The 14,100-nt window shown below is 41.3% G+C and overlaps 1 long non-coding RNA gene across 4 annotated transcripts in view; it reads right to left on the reverse strand.

Moving 5' to 3' along the window:
* LOC107075795 (uncharacterized) overlaps positions 1-5,791 on the reverse strand; it is a 68,240-nt gene extending 62,449 nt beyond the window's left edge. For all 4 annotated transcript variants that reach the window (XR_001477308.2, XR_001477303.2, XR_001477311.2 and 1 more), the window contains exon 1: positions 5,623-5,791. This is a non-coding gene — a long non-coding RNA (uncharacterized lncRNA). The remainder of the gene's footprint in view (positions 1-5,622) is intronic.
* Between the last annotated feature and the right edge of the window lie 8,309 nt (positions 5,792-14,100).

Genomic DNA, 14,100 nt, shown 5'->3' on the forward strand with positions numbered 1-14,100 from the left:
ACTTTATTTAGAAAGCACGATTTCTCTGCACACAGGGGAAAACGTTTTCTTGAAATAGACGTTTTAGAAAAAGGGCAGCGCCTGTCGCAATAGGTTGCTGCTATTTTTAACCTACAGTATATGCACGACTGTTTTATATGCCCAGCTCTGCAGGCTGAACAATGCTGAATGAATGCACACAGAGAAGGAAAATCAGAAATGCTAGTGAGCATAGTTTGAAAGAAGAATAACATCAGATTGCTACACTGCTGTTAATCATTATGAATATAAAACACGTGTCTAATGTTTGAAAAATCTTCGTCGGTGTTTTACTTTGATTGTATTAGTAGAAAGAAGTATAACCCAAGACAACTCAATTAATGTATTTATATATTATTGTGGATATATCGAGATAAATTGCCAGTTGCTAAATACTGTATTTGACCAGTTTTATGGAGCGTGCAAATCTAACAAGGCGTTGTCTCAAACGGGCAGCCGCTTATACCAATGTTGTTTTCCCCCAAAAATATCTTATTTGATACCTTCACGAAACCTCTAATGAGGAGCAACAGATGAATAGACTTCACGGTCGGCTGTGTTAAGAACAGGGTATGTGTGCATTTGACGTCCTTCTGTCTGGGTCCGCGTGTCATTAACACTGCAGTGGCGAACCTTTCAGTCAGAACAGCGGTAACAAATATCAATGAGGGGCGCCTACGGTACTTGCAATGAGGGTAATTCATCGCATGGGGTCGCCAGATGCAGCTGGAGACTCAGTGAAAATCCCCAACAGCTTCTATGAGTTTCAATGGAGCTTTCTTTGGATTAATGAAAATGTCAGCAGGAGCATTCTTTTTAAAGAGGCAGTATCTCCCATTCACACGGAAACCGTACTCCAGTTTTCACAATGAAACTGGGTATTTTCTGAGCGTGCGGCGGTCGCGTTTGGATCAGCACACAGTTCCAAATGCAAAAGGGTTTTTTCAGAAGGGCAAGACATCGCTTTATCTTAGGGGGTTTACAGGAGATTCGACACGTCACATTGCATATTTCTTTCAGAAAATCTTGCTGCTAGATCATCCCATCGCGTCAGTCGTGCCAGTTCTCGTCTGCGAGATATCGGCAAGAGAAAGCTAAAAATAAACTGGGAGATATTCCTTATCCAATTTTAGTTGTCACGATCACACAATGGAAACGAAACCACACCACTGTAATTTGACTTGTTTACATCATTAATATTTTCATTGAATCCGCGAAGGTGCCAAAATAAAAAAAAATAAAAGCACATTACACGTCAAAATAATAATAAAACATAATACACTTCATGTTCTTAAAAATCGCTTTCATAAAATCATCAGTCTGTATCTGTATCAGTCTTGCCCAGAGCATCATATACAGGATACACCATATAATCTCATAGTGTATCTTATGTCTATAAACCATTAAACCTTTAAATATATTGAAAGTAAAGTGACAACGTCACGTCCATAAAATAAAACTCAAGTCTTTCCCAGCACTTCCCGCGCGCTGAACCTATTAACAACATTTAAAAACTCGACTTCAGAAGGTTTCTTTCAATACTGTTGTATTGATCAAAACTGGAAGGTGATATTTTACATCTTTTACAAATTAAAGATGGCGTTTTAAGCATAAGAGTATTATTGAAAAAGGCCCAACGTGGAGATCAGTCTGCATGAAAGAAGAGTCATTTCTTCGTTTCTCTCCAGTGAAACCTGACATTCGACCTTAGAGAAAACCCTATAAACACTCGTAGGACTCCCAGGGTTATACATTAATCGTACATATGTGACCTAATGTAATCAAATCTCAAATGAGCTTTAATGGGGCACAGAATAGAATCCATTCCTATTAAAAGGAGGTTGTTTGGATCTCCAATGGGTGTGTTTCCTTGAAAACGGTGCTTCAGAGTGAAGAACCCAGTACATTGTCTGAAGTCGCATTACCGAGTATGCTTTCGACAGATATGCAATTCTTTTTACAAAAATCAAAGAATTAAATGACCCTCATTCCAGTTGCTCGGGTTTCTTCTTTTGATAAGTAACCCTCTTGTAAAATGAGGTGGGTTTTCCTGTGCTTTTGTGTAATTGTGGTCAAAAGACAGCAAAACCCCCCAAACTGACTCAGAAGCCATTTCTTTGTCGAAAACCAGGCGTTATACAGGATGCGCAAATCGACAGGCGTGGGACTCCGGGTGAATTAATGGACGTCAGGAACAGAAGCCCTTGCCCGGGCTTCACTCCGAGTTTACGTTATTACGTACTAGGCGTTGTAATGTACTGTGTGTAGCTTACTTTACAGTCATTCACTCACTAAGCCCAGCTAGCCTTACATTAGTAGCACACCCCTCATTACTGCTGCTGTCAATATATCTCCTTCTCATTATTATACAGGTTTGGAAGCTTAGATGTATAATAATCTTCTATTAAAAACGACATTTAGTGCAATTTTGAATCATTGTGCCCATTTCGGCTTTTGTACAATTGATTTGTTTTATCCTTATTCGACAACGTTTTCCGATAACCACAATAACATAGATGTTGTATTGCCCCATTGAAGCTCCTTCTTTCAGTACTCGATATCAAACATTACGTGTTCAGCTTATTTGTTCTTTTTTTGTGGACATTCTGTTTTCCATTTGTGTGGGGGATCTGTTTGTTCCCAAGAGCGCATATCAGGTGGTTTGACAGACAAACGTAAAACCCAAATACAATTTCCTCGTTGTGTGATGAGATTAAAAAAATGGAATTCGTTCTCCTGTACAAGGTTGTTTCTTTTTCCAATGGCAAATACCCCGCGAGGTTAGACTGAAGTCCACCACCTACTCTCCCATTCATATTTCCTGCTAAAACCCGAACGCCTTTGAATGCATGAAAACAAACTGAAGGCTAGTGGGAAAACGTCATGATCAGAACGGGATATTTCTTCTGAATTTGAGCGCTAAAGAGGAGTTAGTGCACAGAAAAGAGATGAACGGCATACCCGCCGGCTTCCTCCCACCAGGGTAATTGAGCTTGAGGGTAATACACCCTGAGATTGGGAACAACAGCAACAACAACATTCACTTTAGAAACGGAGAATTCTGGCCACTTTTAAAATAAAGTCTTGCTGATATATATCGTACACACCTGGATCAAAGAGAGGAAAGGAGTGGATCATTTACCGTTTTCCGAGCAGAAGCGCAGAGTTACTATGTTTCCTGTGCGGATGATAAAATAAACCTGAGCTGACTGGCGTATGACACAGGACCCGAAGTGGTCAACATTTATCTGGTGTGCAGTACTACAGTTCAGGCAGGAGACCTGGAATGATGTCATGAATGTTGGAGGCAGCAAAGACATTCATATGTAGGGATGATCTATTAACATTAAACAATCCAATTGATCAATAAAGGATCCATATCATGTCCTGTTCTGTCTTGTGCTTTTACATTCTAACTTTGGTAAAAACCTTTGAATGAGTCTTGGTGATTTGATGTCCCAGAGTTGGTATGGTGGTGCAGTGCTGGCAGCCTTGCAGAGCCTGGGCCCTGGGTTGAGTGGAGTTTGTTTGTTCTTCCTGCGTTCATGAGACCGTGGTTTCCTCCTACGGTCCAAAGGCATGCTGATAGGTTAATTGGCTTTTGAGAAGGTTGGTCCTGGAGTGAGTGTGCGTGTCTGTGTGTGTACTGTGACGGACTGGCGTCCTGTCCAGGGTGTATCCAGCCTTTCACCCCTTTGCCTGTCTGGACAGGCTCCAGCCTCTGTGAGACACAGTATTGGATAAAGCCACTAGAAAATCGATGGGTGGCTTTGAGGTCCCAAATATCTAACTGTGCCTTGTAGCCCTTATTCATCCTAATTAAACTAGAATGTTGAGTATATATTATGTATAAATGAATGGAAAGGACCTCAGAAAAAGGGAGGTTAAAAGATTGATATATACTATTGAGTATGACAACACACTAATGCCTGACACTTTGTGTGTGCATTGACTGGGAGGAGAGATGATAAAAAATCTGTTTCTCAAGCCGTGCATATGACTAAGACTTTTATTCCGTCTTCAAGAATACACTGATTTCTGATCAAATATATGTGGATTGCATATCTAGATGTATATAGCTGTTTTATTTGCTCTTTAAGAAAAACAATCTAAATCTCATGACAAGATGTGTGCTTAGAAATGATAAACTAAACAAGTACTTTGTGAATGCTCTCTGACCAGTAAGAACATATCCGCACATATTCACACTTAGTTATTACAGATTCACACCCACTACCTGTTAACAAACATCAAATAAATTCTGGTGTGGTGAATAAGCACACTCACAATTGCTGCACGTCTGTCAGATATGCCTTCTATTCTGTGCTAAACAAAGTTTAAATAGGAAACTAGGATAAAGAACTTGGTAAAAAAAAGGTGGATTGAGTCCCTAAGACGAATGCTTTTCTTGTCTGGCCTCACTATAACCTATCATCACAGAAAAAGAGCTTTACTTACTCTCTTTACATGGATAACTGGACTGAGCTAAGGGAATCCCTCTGGCCTGAGATGACTTGTCTTTGCCTAGGATTTATGACAAACTAGTTACTGCTAAATGGTAGTCGCTGTCCGCGGTGCTGAAGGTTAAGCTCTGCTGTAAAATAGGTGAAGTTACAGCACCAAGAAGTCCCTATACAGCAAAGCAAAAACTTTTTGTTTCTTTGTAAGGAAACTGTAGTACCCCTGTTTCCATAAAACCGGCTTTCGTATGATACTGGAGCTATTCGAGGAGATGAGGTTGACGGTGAGAGTTGTTATGCACTGTTATCTGCAGCGTTGCGCCGTATGGATGTGTTGTTCTTGAAAGGGAAATCAAACCATTGCAGATCCTTCAAAGCACAACAGGTGGGGACCAAAGCAGTAAGCTTCGTTACACGATTTCTCTACACCAGGGCTTTACAAAAAAAGCCATGTCGTGTCTCAAAAGGAAGAGGGTTTCCATATCATATAAAAATTATACCAGAAAAGCTCGTGTCTAGTATTTCTTTTACTCATCTTAACAACAGTGTGGAAAGGAACCCCAGTCCTTGATTACACCCACGCAATGTTACAACTCGCTGCTGGATCGTGCTGAAAAACGCAAGGAAAACATTTTACATTTTGACCGATTCCAATGTGTCTCTCTGCTATGTCCTTGCTTGCCTGTGAGTTTGAAAACAAAAGACGAGAGCATATTCCCAAACAGCACATTCATTCTCGCATACACATCGTCGGATTTCTAAGAGGCATTTTCCGTATAAAAGACTAGCGTTGCGGTGTACTTGAAGTATTCTCATTAGAATGTTAGTGCAGTAAAATATACAGTCAGCGATGAAGTTGATCTCCAAAGATCTAGTGAATTTGGCAGTGTCAGCTTTTTTCCCTCCACTGTCAAGTGCGTTCTAGACACGAAAGTACTGCATGCAGTGAGAAATGTTCTTTATCTTTGTAAAACAGAAAATAACATGTTTTGTGCATTAAGGTTTATAAAAACATGGTTCTGGGTTGAACAGAAGTAATGAGGTATGCACTGTTCTTGCGATTAAAGTACATTCATGAACTCCGCGAAAATAAAACTTTCCAAAACACCACAATACAGGCTTGCAAGAAACACTTATCACCTACCTTAAAACGCTTCGATGTGCTTACAAATGTCTTTTCTTTTTTCTTTAACATAATGTCTTTAAAACATAAAAGGGAGGACACACTTAATATTTCCCTTGCAGAGTGGAAAGAGAAAAGGGAATCACGCAGTGTGTCTCCGCGGTTCTCAGTCTGAGGCAAAACATTTCGTGCAATGCCAGTTGAGAAACGCGAGGAAGGGGGAAAGATATTGAAGACAAATGTACGCACTAGAGCAGGCTAACAACAATACAACCAATCCCACCTAACGTGGGTTTGCACACTTGAGGAATAACGCATCTTTCCGTGTCGGTCTATTTTTAGAACGGGTTAAAGATGGTAAGATGCAGCAGAAAATTGCACTATAATGTATGAAAACGCTTTTCGGCGCTTTGGAGAAGCGGGGTGTGTGTGTATGGGGGGGGTTATAATCACAGCGAGTATGTGCTTAAAACACCGCTGTGTCGGTCGTTAACATCAAGGTTTGTTTCATTATCATACCTTTTGTATACATTGTAGTTGTTTGAAAATATGTAGGGACGATTTAAATGTGAAAATTCGTTGGCTGTTGGTGTGTAAAAAACCAGGTTTCTCTGCGCCCCAGTCTGAGCCACGAGCTCGCTTCCGCCTGTGTGCTATTGACCTGCATTGACGTCATTGCGTCATTAGGTCTCCCTTAGAAACACAGACTTTCAAAAATAGTATCAAATTAATTCAGCAGGGAAGGGGGGTTAGTAGTTAGAATCAGCCATAAAACACTCGAATTTTCATCCCTGAGACCTGCTGATGTTCTGGAAATCCGACAGTAGTTTGACTGCACGGAGAGCACCGTCCGCTAAGTGGAAAAAGGCGAGATATAAATGAATTAGATTGCAAGACCAGACTTGCATTTTCACCATACTGCCGTTCTAAAAATAACCTGCAGCCCGAGCTGACTGCAGTGCATTTTCGGAATCTTTCCGAATTTAGCCACATCTCATCAAAATGACAGAAAGGATCAGTGTCCCAAACGTACCTCTTTTGCTCTGCTATTAAAGCAAACACATACACATACATTAGCACATACATTAGCACACAAATTCATTCCTGAAATCTTTCACACACACACACGTTTGCACAATCTTTTGTTTTAATTTTGTACTGCCTCTTTGTATTTGCAGATATTTTTTTGAGAAATGCGTAACCTACAGCAAATTCAAAATAAAACAGACTGGGTTGATAGTCAGTCATGTTTTTTTTTTTTCAGTCAAGAAGTTATTCATTTAATGTCCATTCCACTTAGATTTCCTCTCCTGATGAACACTATCTCAAAGAACTTCCCAAAATACAATGCACACCCCACAAAAAAAATTCTTTTGAAGCAAATCGATGCTTCAATAATCATTTTTATTCAATTAATTTTGTTCATCTATACATGATCTAATTGTTTAATCAAAAATAGGGCTGTGGGGGGGCTGGAGGCTATCCCAGCAAGCAGCAGTCTCAAGGCAGGATACACTCTGGATGTGACACCACTCCATAGCAGGGCAGACAGACACCAACACTCCCTTCATGTCTTAGGACTGTGGGTGGAAACCAGAGCACCCAGTGGAGATAGCACACCCCAGGAATTGAACCCAGTGCCCCAGCACTGTGAAGCAACAATGCTGAACACTGCACCACCATGCCACTCTCAAAGGCTTTTACACAGTATAAGACAAATGCTGTCAATTCTGAGATTCTGAAAGCATTGCCTCTACAAATGAAAAGTCTAAGCAGGTTGTACAAGTCTTAGCACACTCATCAAAGATATTTGGTTTTATAAATGATGAATCAAGCTAATAATAACAAATGCAATGGGTCAACAAATTGTCAGAAGGAATACATGTCCTCAGTATAGATTTGTCCAAGCTGTAGGCAAGAAGCATATTTAACAGTACCTTGTGGCCAAAATGCACTTCCTGTATCTAGTTAAGGTCAAGGATTTATAGACAGGCAAGAATCAGAATCTCCTAGCTGTCGAGTTGGAACAGAGTGGGTTTAGGACTTAAGACATGTAATGAGGATCAATGTTGTAAATGGTTCTAAAGGTAAAGAAAGAGAGAGCCTTGAATGCGAAAACCTAACTGGACACCAGTGACGAAGAGCTTGATAAGGAGTAATTCAGTCATGCTATTTGAGATCATTTAGAATTCCAAGTACTGTGTTTTGTAAGAGCATATTTCAAGAACCCAAAAGTACTACAGTAAAACAGTAATACAGTAATTTGGACTGAAAAAGGAAGTCCAGTGCAACAGAGATTCTCAGTGTGTAAGACAGGGTCAAATATCAGTAATATTCAGAAGCAGAAGGCAGAAAGTTTCCTTAGGGATAAATTTATATGTGGCAAATCAAGGTCACTGCTGAATACATTTCTAGTTTTCCAATTGAGAGTTAATGCTTTTCCATTAACCTCTAAAGTTATTTGGTGAATCCATTTGTGGATGTATTTTGTACATTTGTTTTTGCAGCTTGCATTTTATAGTATGCCTACCCCAAATAATTCTGACTTAAATCACTCAATTAGTTAACCTATCTTCTTAAATATCTCAGTTTTGGAATATATGGATTTTCAGTCACTCTGAGTGCCTCAAGTCATTTAGTTTTCTATGATCACATCTGGGAATATTATTAGAAGACTGCAGTTTACAGTCTGCATGTGGACTGAAGTTAAAAATCAAATATAAAGTAAAAAATATTAAATTCAAAACTGGTCAGTCATAAGTGATACTCTTTTATGTTTGTCCCTGCTAGGGAAATGAGTAATGACTGTTATTGTCCTTGGTGGTCTTACCATGCATTTAACATGCTATGGACTGGTGTTTTGTCAAGGCTGTTACATATTTCAGCTTCTAACAACCACAATCATCCTTGGGTTTGACTTCTGGTTTTCTCAGGCCTTATAACTGTGATTTAATTTTTATATAACCAGCAATAATACATGTGACAGTGGTAAATCTAGGTTTAGAGAGATACACCTGTGTCACCTTTTACCAGCAACCATGAAAGACACCTACTGCCAGTCATATCCCAGGACCTGCCCAGTCCAGAGAGAAAGCCCTGCCTATCCCACCACAGAACATTCTGAACCAGAAACACTTACAGGAGACAAGCACATGGAAACGGTCACTATCTAGAGACAGCGGCCGTTACTCTGACAGTGCAGGGACCATCAATAAAACACAATATTTAACACTTAATACACTGCTGAACTAAAGTTGCCTGAGAATGAACACCTCCTGAGCCCCTGAGCGTGGTGTCATTCTATCCTAGTTCATTGAAGAGAATCTGTGGCCAAGATGTATGAGCTTTAAAAAACTTCTTTATTCTTTGAACTGGGAAAACATAATGAAGAACAAAAAAGGTATTAAAGTGGACTTTCACTGTCAGTTAAGTAATGTTGAATATTCAAATGTTCTGTAGCTGTATGACAGGATAGGTCCACATTCTTCGTGATGTGTGTAAGAATTATGATGCTGTCTTTGGATTCAAGATTGTCCTGTGCTATATATAAGGCTGTGTGGAATGAAGTGCAAACTGTACAGTGTGTGCTTCTTGATTAAGTATGTCCTTGGGCACTGGCAGAAGAAAGAACAGACACCAGCATGACTGCGTTGGAAGAGACAGGAGTGAGCAGTAATTTAAGGACATTCTGTGTGTAGAGGACTGACGAAAATGAAACACTGTTTGTGAGGTTTCCTGGACAGCGAGGCACAAGGATACAAGTGTGGTGAGCAGCTTGTGAACTGAGCTCACCCCTTGCCTTTTGAAAGCAGGGAAAAAAGAAAAGAGTCTGACCTGAAGTGACTGGGTTTGTGCTGATTGCGGGGGCTATACTTATTGCTCACAGTTAGAAGACTGAGCCATTTACAAAGGGAAATAGTGGAACACACACTTGTAGCGCATAGCACGGGTGCAGCATTTTAATGATGTGTCACTAATACTTCTTTTAAAAAACACAGTTAAATCTAAACATATTTATTTTCACTTTAGTTATCTTTTCATAAGAGCCTGTTTGTCAGCTTTAATTTATTCAACAATACACTGAATTTCTTACATCAAGGTAATGACTTTTCTTAGTGGGGAGATACACTGATATGTGGATCAAGTATGTATGCTTTCTCTGCACAGCACACATTGGTAACGATACACCTTCATGTAACAAGGTTGGAACTGTCTGGTAACTACCTGTACTTTCTATTCTAAATCACAGATCTGTATCATCATATGTAAGTAATCAGTTACCATAATCAGCATTTGAAGAAACATATAGAAAAGATACAGGGTCAAATGAATATCTTGTAATATAAAAAACAACATTTACAGCAAAGGGTTTGCACCAGATCCCACCTATACAATATATCCTATACTTAGAGCAGCATTACAAATGTCACTTCTGAACCAAGCCAGGCCTGCTTCAGAAACCAGAAAGGAGAATGTTCCCCCAGAAGAGAAGCAAGAGAAGCTCTTGTGGGGCTGAGAGCTGAAGTCATCCCACAAGGAGGCATCTGCCAGGCATTCCCTGGACACCCTCACCCTCACCCTCACGCCATTTGGGCTTCCTGGGTCTGTACAGCTGTAGTCCCTTCTGTCTGGCCCCATTCACCACCTGGTGATGATCAGTTGACAGCTCTCTTTACCTGAGTGTCCAGAACATAAGGCCTTAGCTCGGATGATACGACCACAATGTTGAACACTGACCTTTGGCCCAAGGTCCTCTGGTACCAAGTACCCTTATGAGCCACCTTGTGTTTGAACAAGGCATTTGTTATGGACAGACCATGACTAGCACAGAAGTCCAATAACAGCTCACAGCTCGAGTTCAGATTAGGTAGGCTGTTCCTCCCAATCACACTCCTCCAGGTCTCTTCGTCATTCCCCATATGAGCGCTGAAATCTCCCAGCAGGACTACAGAGTCAGCAGGCAGTACCTTATGAAGTACTGCACCCCCTGCCTCTAAGAAGGCCAGGAACACTGTTAGAGCTGTTAGGTGCATCAGCACAAATGATATAATTTTTCTTGCTGCAACTCGTAGTTGCACTGAGGCAACGCTGTCATTCCCTGACATAAACTCAAACTGCAAGGCTCCCAGCCAGTACTCATGAGTATTGCCCTACCTGTAGGGGCCTCTAATGCAGGAAGCTCCAGAGCAGGAGAGAGACCAACCCGATGGAGAAGTCTGGTTCCAATGCAGTGCATAGAGGTGAGGCCAACTATATCTCGTCAGGTAGTCTTCAACCCCGCGCACCAGCTCTGACTCTATTCCCATCAGTGCTTTTGTGTACTTGGAGAAGGCTTGCCACCTTGTACCCTTGGGTATCCTGTGGGTGCCAGAGGAGTCTGCTGGTGTGTGTAACCCAGTCCCTGGACTAACAGAGCGATAGTGGTGTTCGCATTCTCAGCGTTAAGCTGAGCCCATTCAAGGTGTGTCAGATTCAGCCAGGTTTAGAGTGTGTCTGGTTTGGGGAACTGAAGTTTGCATCTCAGCTGTTCATAGGTGATGTTGTCCTCTCTGCATCTTCTGACTGTGATCTCCATTGCACACTGGAGAGGTTCACAGCCGAGTGTGTTGCGGTCAGGAAGAGGGTCAGTACCTTCAGATCTGAGGTCATGGTCCTCCTCCAGAAAAGAGTGCCTTTCTCTCTCCAGGTGAGGGGGGGGAGGGGCAGCTGCCCCAGGTGGAGGAGTGAGGTTAGAGGAGATCATGTGATTGACCAGCTGGAGCTCAGTTTCAGACAAAACTCTTGGTTTTCTGATCGATCTACATTCCCATCCTCTCTTATGGTCACAAGCTTTGGGTAGTGACTGAAAGACTGAGAGTGTAAATTCAAGTGGCAGAAATGAAGTTTCTCCACCTGGGCTGCTGGGGTCAGTGTCCATTACATTCTAGGACCTTGACAAACAGGATCTTGGAGTAGACTTGTTGATCCTCTTGATTGAGAGGAACCATTTGGGCTGATTGTGACATCTGGTGAGTATGCCCCTCTGGCACATCCTGCTGGAAGTGTACCAGACATGTACCACTGGGAAGAGACCCCAGAGCAGAGCCAGGACACGCTGGACAGGTAATATCTCTCAGCTGGCCTGGGAATCCCCCCAGGAAGAGCTGGAGACTGTTGCCAGAGAAAGGGAAGTCTTGTCTGCCTGACTCAGCCTGTTACAATCATGACCCTCAACAGGAGTAAGCAGTTAGGAAATGGATGGATGGACAAAGCCTAAAGGAGAGTGAGGAGGAACGCAATCCATGTAACAAATAGTGTCATGGGTGCAGTACAAGAAAAACTGGAGTCAAAGCTCAATTCACCCCTGATCTTGGACTTCTTGAGTCTTACTCTCATGAACTCGCATCAAGGACAGTGCTAGACATAGACATAGCTGCCCCTCTCCTCCACAGATACCCCTGGACACCTGAGAGAAAGGCTGATAGGAACTCCAAAAAACAGAAAGCAGAGTGTAGAGCTACACAGGTCAGATGAGCATCCTGCCTACTGATATCCATTGTTTCATTAAGAAAAAAACAGGGGTCTTACCTATATTTAAAAGTAGTGAGTTAAAGTTTCCTTGTTAAGGCACTGGTCTACTGAATTGTGGATTCTGAAAGGTTCCTGCCAAAATGTTTTATATTGTTATGAAGACATATCCATCTGCTTTTTGCTGAATATTATTATTCATTGCATTGGGTACCTACAATCATATAATTTTAGGTGTGCCTCTTATTCTAGCTGGGGCTCCATCTGCATTAGTTTACATTCCAGTTTGAATGCCTGCAGAAACCTCAGTGTGACTTGGGGCATGTCGGTGTGCTGTCTGCGCTCCCGTGCAGTGTTGAATGGCATTTAACAACAACTGGCCACTCTATCTGTCATGTGAAAGAGACTTCGTATTTACTCATTTTAAATAATAAGCAAAACAGAAAACAATCAGAACTGCTTGTGAAAACTGCTTTTAAAATAAAAACGTATGTAAGGCGTTTCAATACATTGTTTCATATAACAGCTGAATAGTACTGATTCTTACTGGTTTCTGTTGTTTCAGTAAATATTTAAAATAAGAATTAACCGTCGGATTTAAAGGCCTTTTGGGGGAGTTGGAGAGTCATTGATCATTAAATTGATATTTAAATAATCTTGTAATGTTTTGCCTCTGCTTCAGTGAAGGGGAGCGCTGGTAAGTTATGCGAGGAGTTGTCCAGGGTGCTGATCAGGAGCTGTGGGAACTGCTTCTGCTTTTCGAGCAAGAGTCCGACAGCACTGTCCTTCCGGGAACGGACTTCGAGCGCAAAGAAGGACATTCTCTCTAATTCTGTCAAAGGGTCTGGAACACAGTATTCATTGAAGCCAGGATTTGAACAAAACAGTTCTCTTTATTCAATAATATTGTGTTAAGTTAAATCAGGAATTTAAAATGTGCTTTGTATCCCTTTTATGTGAATAACTTAATGTCTTCATATATTAGAATAAGCGTACAAGTATTTTTTTATTTTAGTTTCCGTTAAGTCACGCGAGTAAGAGTACTGTCAGACGTCGTTTGTAGAAAACCCTATAATTTCCTGACAAGGCCCTAAAGAATGGCTTGTTTCATATCAATACCACAACTCAACCTGTTCATTCTTGTATCACTGCATTATTCATTCATCAGTTCGCCGTTTCATTCATTGCTTTGTTCATTCATTATTTTCATATTCGGCGTAGATGAATCAAATCGGAAAGCCAGGCTGTCCTTGATTTTACAACACGAACATTAAGAGAGAAATAGTGGTTTTACATAGCTCACGGGAGGAAAAAGAAACAGTGAGCAATGCCTGAAAACAGAAAACAGGGGTCAAGATTCAAAATAACCGTGACTCTGTTGCAGTAGTAACGACGAGCTTGTGTTTTGATTTCGAGGGTAAGCGACACTGGGCAATGGAAAAAAAAAAAACAAAGGCTTTTCTAACATGAGAATGAAAACACCAGTCTTCCTCTGGCAGATTAACAAGCCTGTAAAGGAGGTACTACATCTGATAAATTGCTCGAAAATAGGCCCCAGACTAAAATGAATCAATATATTTGTGTTTAAGTAGTCCCAGCTCTCCATTCATGCAGGACCAAAATATTTGTCGAGGTTTTCGCGATCGTGAGTTTCATTTGTTTGCTATACTCCTCCCGACAGCTCTCACCTTTCCATTCCTCGGTGTGAGGTGTCACAGACATATTCTAGGAAACGGGCCCGTTGTGTTGTTGTTTACTATGGAGATCTGCACGGGAAATGTTTGAATTTCAAGCTCAGATTGAGAAGAACTTCCCCTCCCCCCTCTCTGTTTGTTTTTCCATCTAAATGATGTCAATGGGAGCCGAGCTATTTATAGAACCTCGTCCCACCTCCCCCAGTCCTTCCTAGAGCCCACGTGGTTGACTGCCGGCTGCACAAGACTAACCTAAAGACGTCCGCCTGAATAGAATCGGCACCTGAATATTTATGAA

The sequence above is a fragment of the Lepisosteus oculatus genome, chromosome 21 (assembly GCF_040954835.1).
Source record: "Lepisosteus oculatus isolate fLepOcu1 chromosome 21, fLepOcu1.hap2, whole genome shotgun sequence".
In the NCBI taxonomy this organism is placed as follows: Eukaryota; Metazoa; Chordata; class Actinopteri; order Semionotiformes; family Lepisosteidae; genus Lepisosteus; species Lepisosteus oculatus.